Below are 8,320 nucleotides of genomic sequence, written 5' to 3'. Positions count from 1 at the left end.
AAACTCATCAATGTGAATAACAAACTTAACTCAACACAGACCATATGCTCGTTCACTCAAAGTTACAATTCCACATAGTCCATAGAGATGTCACCCGTGAACAACAAACTCAACTCAACACTTTTCATTATGAGCAGGAGCTTTTATATATCTCCTAAATCTGGAAAACAAACGACTCCCTTGCCTTCAAATACAAAACAGGGGAAGCAAGCATACTGCAAACACACAATCATATTGCAAACACACAGATGGTGGTGTCGATTGACACCTTATATGATCGGATTAATGGTTCGATTTTAATTCTCCGATTTGCATGGTCGGTCTAGGAAAACCCTAAGCCTTCAATTTATAAGGGAAAACTCGACTTCTCAGAGTCTTTAGCCGCTTCTATCAGTTTTACAGAGAGAAAGNCAAGTTTGGGCACTTTCTATTCTGCCATCTCCCGTGAATGGGTTTGGGGATTCTATTTACACAAATATGAATCATTTGATACAGATATCTCAGAATCAAGACATGCCTCAACAGTTAAAATCTGTAAGTCCTTGGATTATTTGGGTTTTATGGAAAAACAGAAATAAACTGTTGTTTGAAGGAGAAGCAAGCATACTGCAAACACACAATCATATTGCAAACACACAGATGGTGGTGTCGATTGACACCTTATATGATCGGATTAATGGTTCGATTTTAATTCTCCGATTTGCATGGTCGGTCTAGGAAAACCCTAAGCCTTCAATTTATAAGGGAAAACTCGACTTCTCAGAGTCTTTAGCCGCTTCTATCAGTTTTACAGAGAGAAAGAAGAGAACAAGAGTCTTTGTGAGTGTTCTTGAGGTTTTTGGAAATTCCTTGTCTCTGTTAGTGAGTTTTTTTCCTGGAAAATGTGGATCTAAGGCTAAGGATGTGTGGAGAAGGTTGCTGTGGTTTGGGTTTAGATCTCTCTGTTTTTGCAAAGGTGAACGAATGAGCATGACTTATCTAAGCTAAAATCTATGTTTATGTGACTTTGTGTGTTGTATGATTGTTTTCTTTGGAGGTTTTTGTGTTTTCCATGGCCCCTAGGGTTGGATTCACTTATGGGAATGCCTTGGACGCGTGTGAGGTGTCTGGAGGTGGAGTTCGGAGCTGGAGATCGAAGGAAAACGATGCTTGGCATCTGTGTCCTTGTGTCGTGTGTCGGTCCACACAAATTCTTAGACGGCGCGAGAAACCTAACGCCACAAGGAGTGTATCAGTCAACACAACCATCGTCAGGTGTCAATGTCGATCGACACTATCCTTCAGCGGTGGCTTATGTTGTGATTGCTTTGTGTATTACCTGGTTTGTTTGTTTTTGTTGATTGTGGGATGAAAATATTATATTGATTGTGTTTATAGCCCACTAGATGAGAGGATTGCCTCACTAAGTATTTCTGGTAAATTTACGCATCTCTTTTGTTGCGGTGCAAGTAAAGGCAAAGTGTGATTGTGGAATCAAAGCGATGAAGAGGAGCACATTCTAGAGGCTCAATTATTTGTTTTATGCTTCGGTTAGGTTGCTAGAATGGAAAATTATTGTCTAGAATGGATTTTGATTGCTGGTTCTATGATGTTATATTGTTGAATCTTTGGTTTGTTTTTATTGGTTATTGGATTAGTGGAATTGATTTATGTTATCCATTATTGTTGATTGAGGATAGATTGCTAGTGAGTACTTGATCACTAGATATTAGGGTCTAAAAAAAAGGGTCGGGTTGTTCATTAATAATCGGTATAAATTAATAAATTTTTCCAGTCACTAGTTGGACCAATGTTAAAAATGACATAATTCGATAAAATTATAAGATAATATTTTTTTAGAGATTCTATGTAAATATATGGTCCCATCAATATCTTAAATTAATATTTATAAAAATTATAATATATATATATATATATCTACTAAAATTCAGTTAAATATAATTTAAGTAGTTTTGTTTGCTTATTCTTAAATTTACATTCTTACTAAAGTTCACCTCTAACAAAAATAAAATAAAAATTATAAAAAAGAATAAATTATTAAAGTATAAGAAACTATAAAGAACACTCTAAAATATATGAACTATAACAAAAATTATTTTTAAATATAAAAATTTTAAATATATAAATAGACAAATCTCTTCATAATTTAATATATTTATTAGTTTATCGATAAATTAATAAAAATTAAATTTTTGATAAATTAAAATCTTTATAAATTAATAAAATCTCATGGTCCCTAATTATTAATTTATAGAGGTTTTACTGTAATATACATCTTTCTATATCCAAAAATAAAGTGGTGTTAGTATTAATAATTTAGTTTTAACCTTGGTAATGTGATTTGTCTATTTTTTTTCATATGATACCAGCTCTGACTTAATTGATTAATTTTGTTTAAAGAGTTGTATTTGTTTGTGTGTCTTAAATCTTGGAAAGATCTTGTTTGTGTGTGGTTAAGGCGAAGCTAAAAAGGTTTAAAATTGTGTAAATCTTATAAAATTTAAGTCTTTAAAGCTACATATATATTTCCCAAATTAGACTAGTGAATTAAAGTATTAAATGTTTCCAAAAAAAAAAATCACATCCATTGTATGCAAGAGAGACAAGATGTTTGTAAGGCGGTTTCATGATCAAGGGCAAACACACTGCTTGTATGTTGCTTGGACTTGCGAATCTCATGTTGAGATATAAGCCCTTCAGCAAAGCGGGTGATAGATTCAGATCTTCAAACGCAGCTGCTCGTGGTGGTTGTGGTGTGTCACTAGACATAACCTAAAAGATACAAAAAAAAAACCAGATGATTTGGATCAATATATAAAAATTAATTTATGAATATATAAAAAGTTTTGATCAATTTTTTTTAGAACTAAGTTTGTACAAACACAAACTAAAGGAAAGCCTTAAAATTAACTTGGACTATATTGTCAATAGTAAAAATACAAATTGAATAAATAAATAAATAAAAGTTATACATGGACAACATATCCATATTATGCATTTATCTCTATGTTTGGTCTTCATAAATTTTTGTCATATCTTTTTTTTTTGCCTAATGTCTTAAGTAAAATTTTTAATATAAATGAAATATTTGCTGTACTATATATAACATTGATAAGCAAGATTCATGTAATGTTGTAAATATATATTTTTAAAAATTAGTATTCACATTCAAGGCAAAGTCAAGTCTCTTGCTTTTGTTCTTTTTTTTATAGAACTGTAATTTGAAAAAAGGTGAGACGTTTCTAATAACTTACAACCTGGCCCTTTCGTAAATATGTTTCTTATAAAACCTCATATTGTTTCCTTTAATAATAAAAGCACCATAAATATGTTTTTTTTGTATCAACCACTACTTATCGAAAAAGTCACATTATTAGGTATATTTTGGAAAAAATAATTAAAATACAAGAATTTGGATATGTGCATGATTTAAAATCCAGTCCCGGCCCATTTACATCCTTCGATCACTTTTTCTTATCTCATGATGAAAGAATTCACATCATACATTCATCATGGCGCTTAGGCGGCATATAAAATTGAATCTCACTGGATCAGTTGTTTTATTATTGTTGTTTTGTCATAATCCATATAATATAAACAAGTTGACTGCAAATTGTATGTCTGGTCTCGTAAGAGTGAGATATTGGAGCTTACCAGCAAGACTCCGAAAGTCTGTTGGTTGATCAAAGAGATCTTCCTGTCCCTTGACCTTTTGAAGCTCAAGAGGTAATGGTGTGGAGGCAGGAGCACAATCTGCCATGCCAGCTGCCAAAAGCAGTTCCTCTGCATATTTATGTTGATTGAGAAAGAGTCCTTCAGTGTGATAGTGAGCCTGTAGACCAAGGAAATAGCTCAGACGTCCCAGATCCTTCATACGAAATTCATCATTCATTGACTGAAGTAACTCTTGAATCAGTTTTGGACTGTTCCCAGTAAGAGCCATATCATCAACATAGAGTAATAGGATGATGATATGATTGTCTTTGAGATATACGAAGAGTGATGGATCTTTGAAACTGCATTCAAAGCCAAATTTCAACAGAAAGAAGCTGAACTTATCAAACCATGCTCATGGAGCTTGTTTCAACCCATAAACAACTTTATGAGCTTCCAAACATGCGAGGGATGTGCACTGTCTTTAAATCCTGGAGGTTGTTGCATATACACTGTTTCAGTCAAATCACCATGGAGAAATGCACTCTTGACATCGAGCTGCTTGATTTCCCAGTTGTTGGCTACGGCAGCATGAAGAACAAGGCGTACCGTCGCAGTTTGAACCACAGGGCTGTAAGTTTCAAAGAAGTCACCTTCCTCCTGATCATACCCTTTAGCAACTAGACGCGCCTTTAGTCTGTCCAAACTGCCATCAGACTTGAGTTTGGGTGTGAAAACCCATCTACAGCCTAAAACGTTCATATCTGGCTGATAGGGAACCAAGGAGAATGTATTAGTGTCTACAAAAGACTCGACTTAATCTCCCATAGCAGTTGTCCAACCAGGATGCTTAAGAGCAGAGGCCACTGTTTTTGGCACTTTTTCAGTGGTGTGTGTCGCACGGAGAGCATACTTTGGATTTGGCTTGCGAACTCCATCTTTTCCTCGCGTGACAATGGTGTGATCATTCACAACTGGTGCTGCAACTGGTGCTGCAAGAGGAAGAAAGTCATTCTCTGCAAATAGTGGAGCGTCTGGTGAATCAGCATTATTATCATCAGTATCAGTGTTAGTATCACTCGAGTCTGTCGTAGAGGTTGAGGTTGAGGATTCTCCGAGTGTTGGCAAGATGGGATCTGTAGGCATATCATGCGAGACTGCAACAGGTCGTACAGAAACAGAGTCTTCTGGTAGAGAAGCGGCTGCAGGAGGAGCAGACTGTGTAGATAGGAATCCCTTTTGCCATGCGGACAGTAAAGGCGTAGTTGCAACAGGAAGTAAACCTGAATAATCAGTTGCAAAGGGATAAACACTTTCATCAAAAAGCACATGTCTGCTTATATAGATCTGACCTGTAGGAGGATAAACACACCGGTAGCCTTTGTATTTATCATTGTATCCTAGAAACACACACTTCAGGGACTTAGGATCGAATTTATTTGCTCCATAAGCTCGAAGTGTAGGATAACAAGTGGTACCAAATATTAATCAGGTTTGGTAGCAAAAAGAACTTCATGTGCGCTTGCAGAAGCCTGATGAACTGATGTAGGCAGAAGATTGATGATATGATTTGCAGTGAAGAAAGCCTCCACCCAGTAACATTGTGGAACTTTACTCTCAAATATCATGCTTAGACCAAGTTCAGACAAATGCCTATGTTTTCTTTATGCTAGACCATTTTGTTGTGGAGTGTGTGGACATGAGATGAGTTGTTTAATGCCATTGTTTGCAAGATGTGTGACAAATGGCGTACTAATGAATTCACCTCCCCCATCACATTGAAAACTCTTGATTTTCTGATTAAACTGAGTTTCAACTAAACTTTGGAAAAGCATGAAGACTGAATAAAAATCTGATTTATTCTTCAAGGGATAAAACCAAGAGTACCGTGAATAATTGTCAACAAATATCACATAATACCTAAACCCCTGAATCGATGTAACAGGAGCAGGACCCCACAAATCACAATGCAACCTCTCAAGAGGCTTACTAGCTACAAAATCAGAAGAAGAAAACGGTAGTTGAGCACTCTTGCCAAGCTTGCACGACTCACAAAACTTGTTGGTGCGTTTATTGACTGATATTGCTGCGGAAGAAGAGAGGTGTTGAAGAATCTCTGCACTAGGATGCCCCAACCTTTTGTGCCAGACATCATCACTTGCAGTAAGTTATCTTGTAGAATAGTGAGACTGAAATGCAGGATTTCTCAACACATAATGATCCCTACTCCTGTTTCCGGTTGTGAGGAGCTGCTTGGTATGCTTGTCCTTTACACGCACACTATCAGAGTCAAAATTAATGGAACAAGGATAGTCTGTACATAGCTTAGAGACTGAAAGTAGAGATTTTGTCACATTAGGACAGACGAGAACATCATTCAGAGGCAGAAATTTACCTGACAGAGTCTGCAGAGGCACAATTCCGATGTGAGTAATTGGTAAGAACTCGCCATTGCCAACCATAACAGAGTCATTACCATGATAAGCCTGAGAATGTTGCAAATTCGCCGTGGAGTTGGTTATGTGAGCTGTAGACCCGCTGTCAGGTAGCCATTCAGTTCCATTGTTGTGACAGTCGTTCTCTGAGACACGCATAGCAGCTAGAGCAGTAGTCTGCTGTTGAACATACTCCTCATTAAACCGATTGTAACAATCATAGGCACTGTGGCCATATTTGTTGCAGATTTGACAAGTCGGTTTAGCAGATCCTGCTATTTTATTCTGATTATCTTGTCCTTGTGTACAACGACCATGTTGTTGAAAGCCACGGCCACGAGTAGAGTAATTACCGCGACCTCTGTAACCACCACCGGATCGACCACCTCTGTTGCCCGAACCTCCTCTATCAAAGTAACTTTTCTCAGCCTGAAAAGCTAGGTGTGGAGTGACAGCTGAAGCAGAGGAATAGGTCTTGAGCTTGTCGTCAAAGGCGATGACTTTTAACTCCACATCCTCATAACAGGGTCCAGGAACAGAGTCCATGGAGTGTTCTATCACAGTAGTAACAGATTCGTAATCTTTTCCCAAACCAGACAATAGACCATGAATTTTCTCCAAATCAGTCATAGGAAAGCCAATGGAGTCTAGCTGATCAAAGATTAACTTAAGCTCACCCAGATACTCCTCCATTGTTCTACCTAACTTAACACAAGCACGCAAGCGGTTCTGCAGTTCAAACTTCCTAGTGGTAGAGGCTCGATTAAATTTCTTAGCAAGAGCCATCCATACCTCGTGAGCTGAGTGCATACCGTAGACGACTCGGAGAGCTGGTACAGACAAGGAACCAAAGTTCCAAGCCATGACAAGCTGGTCATTTCGAACCCACTTTGCAAAGTCAGGGTTCGGTTCTTCAGAAGGACCTTCAGTGGTGTTGACAGAACGAGTTGCTGAGGGTCGAGTAATGGAGCCATTGACATAGCCAAGAAGCATCTGAGGAGAGAGAAAAGACTCAAATTGAGTTTTCTATAGAAGATAGTTTGACTCTGTAAGTTTGAGAGTCACCACTTGGGAAATAGACAAAGCGGAAGAGAAAGAGTCATCAGGAGCCATAGGTCGTACTACTGATGCTCTGATACCATGAAAGCAAGAGCTATGGCTCTACGTTTGAAACAGAGAAGGTGGCTCAAAATATATTTCTCATTCAATAAAACTTCTGAATACATACTCTGTCTTTATATAGACGAAGACATAGAGGAGACATAATGACCTAATGATTACAAAGGTAGGTAGATGCCTGACAAGTGTCTCTATCAGCAGCATAGGATCGGTGAGGTAAGAGCAGCAAACTGGTTTCGTGTTTGGACCATTTGGTGAGCTGTTTTTGGCATTACCTCCATACACTGCAGAGCACATGGTGAGATAAACTTTTCCTTGTTACTGTTGGAGACTGTTGTGAGAAAGCAAACTGCGGTGGGCTTGATTGCTTCTTCGAGGCCCAACCTTGTTTGCTGGACTGAGTTTTCAGTGAGTCCAGTAGTATCACACCTTACACTTACCTCCAATTCAACCTACAAGTTTGTCTTGACTATGATACTCGAATTGAAGATTCAAGTAAACACGCTACATGCCTCCGATTGAATCGAATTGAAGATTCAAGTCTCTTTCTTTCTCTCTCGTGTGATTTTACATAATCGCTGGTTATCGTCGCTGGACGAGCAGATCCAGTGACACATTCATAATAGATTTCCTTTTTTTTTGAGTAAAGAGGCATTTGCGTCTGATTGCTTTTTGATTAAGAGATGTGACTTTGGATCTGTTTCAGACTATTAACTATCTGAAAAATATATAAATATATCTTCAGCTCTCAGATTCCTCTGTTCTTCATGAAAGTTTAAGTGCATACTGATCAAGCAAGTGCTGATCTTCTGCCACTGGTAAACCTGTTCCGTTCCATATAAGACTACAATGTTAGCTTCTGTTCCAAGCAAGTGAATGTCTTTGGAATACTTTTTTTTTTTAATCTATTATGGATGCCGAATTGAGTTTCAGTGTAGTGGCCTCCTTCGCATCTTTGATGAGACGTTTTCTTGATATTCAAGGGACTGTGATCCAATGCTTCTGATCAAGAATGGTATGATTTATCATAAAAAGTTCTAGACTAAGCGTTAACGTTATACTTACGTCAATACGTCTACTATAATCTTTTTTTTTTTTTTTTTTTTTTTTTA

Source organism: Camelina sativa, chromosome 2, assembly GCF_000633955.1.
Source record: "Camelina sativa cultivar DH55 chromosome 2, Cs, whole genome shotgun sequence".
Taxonomy (NCBI): Eukaryota; Viridiplantae; Streptophyta; class Magnoliopsida; order Brassicales; family Brassicaceae; genus Camelina; species Camelina sativa.
The sequence above is the reverse complement of the archived record's forward strand: the minus strand, read 5'-3'. Positions refer to the sequence as shown.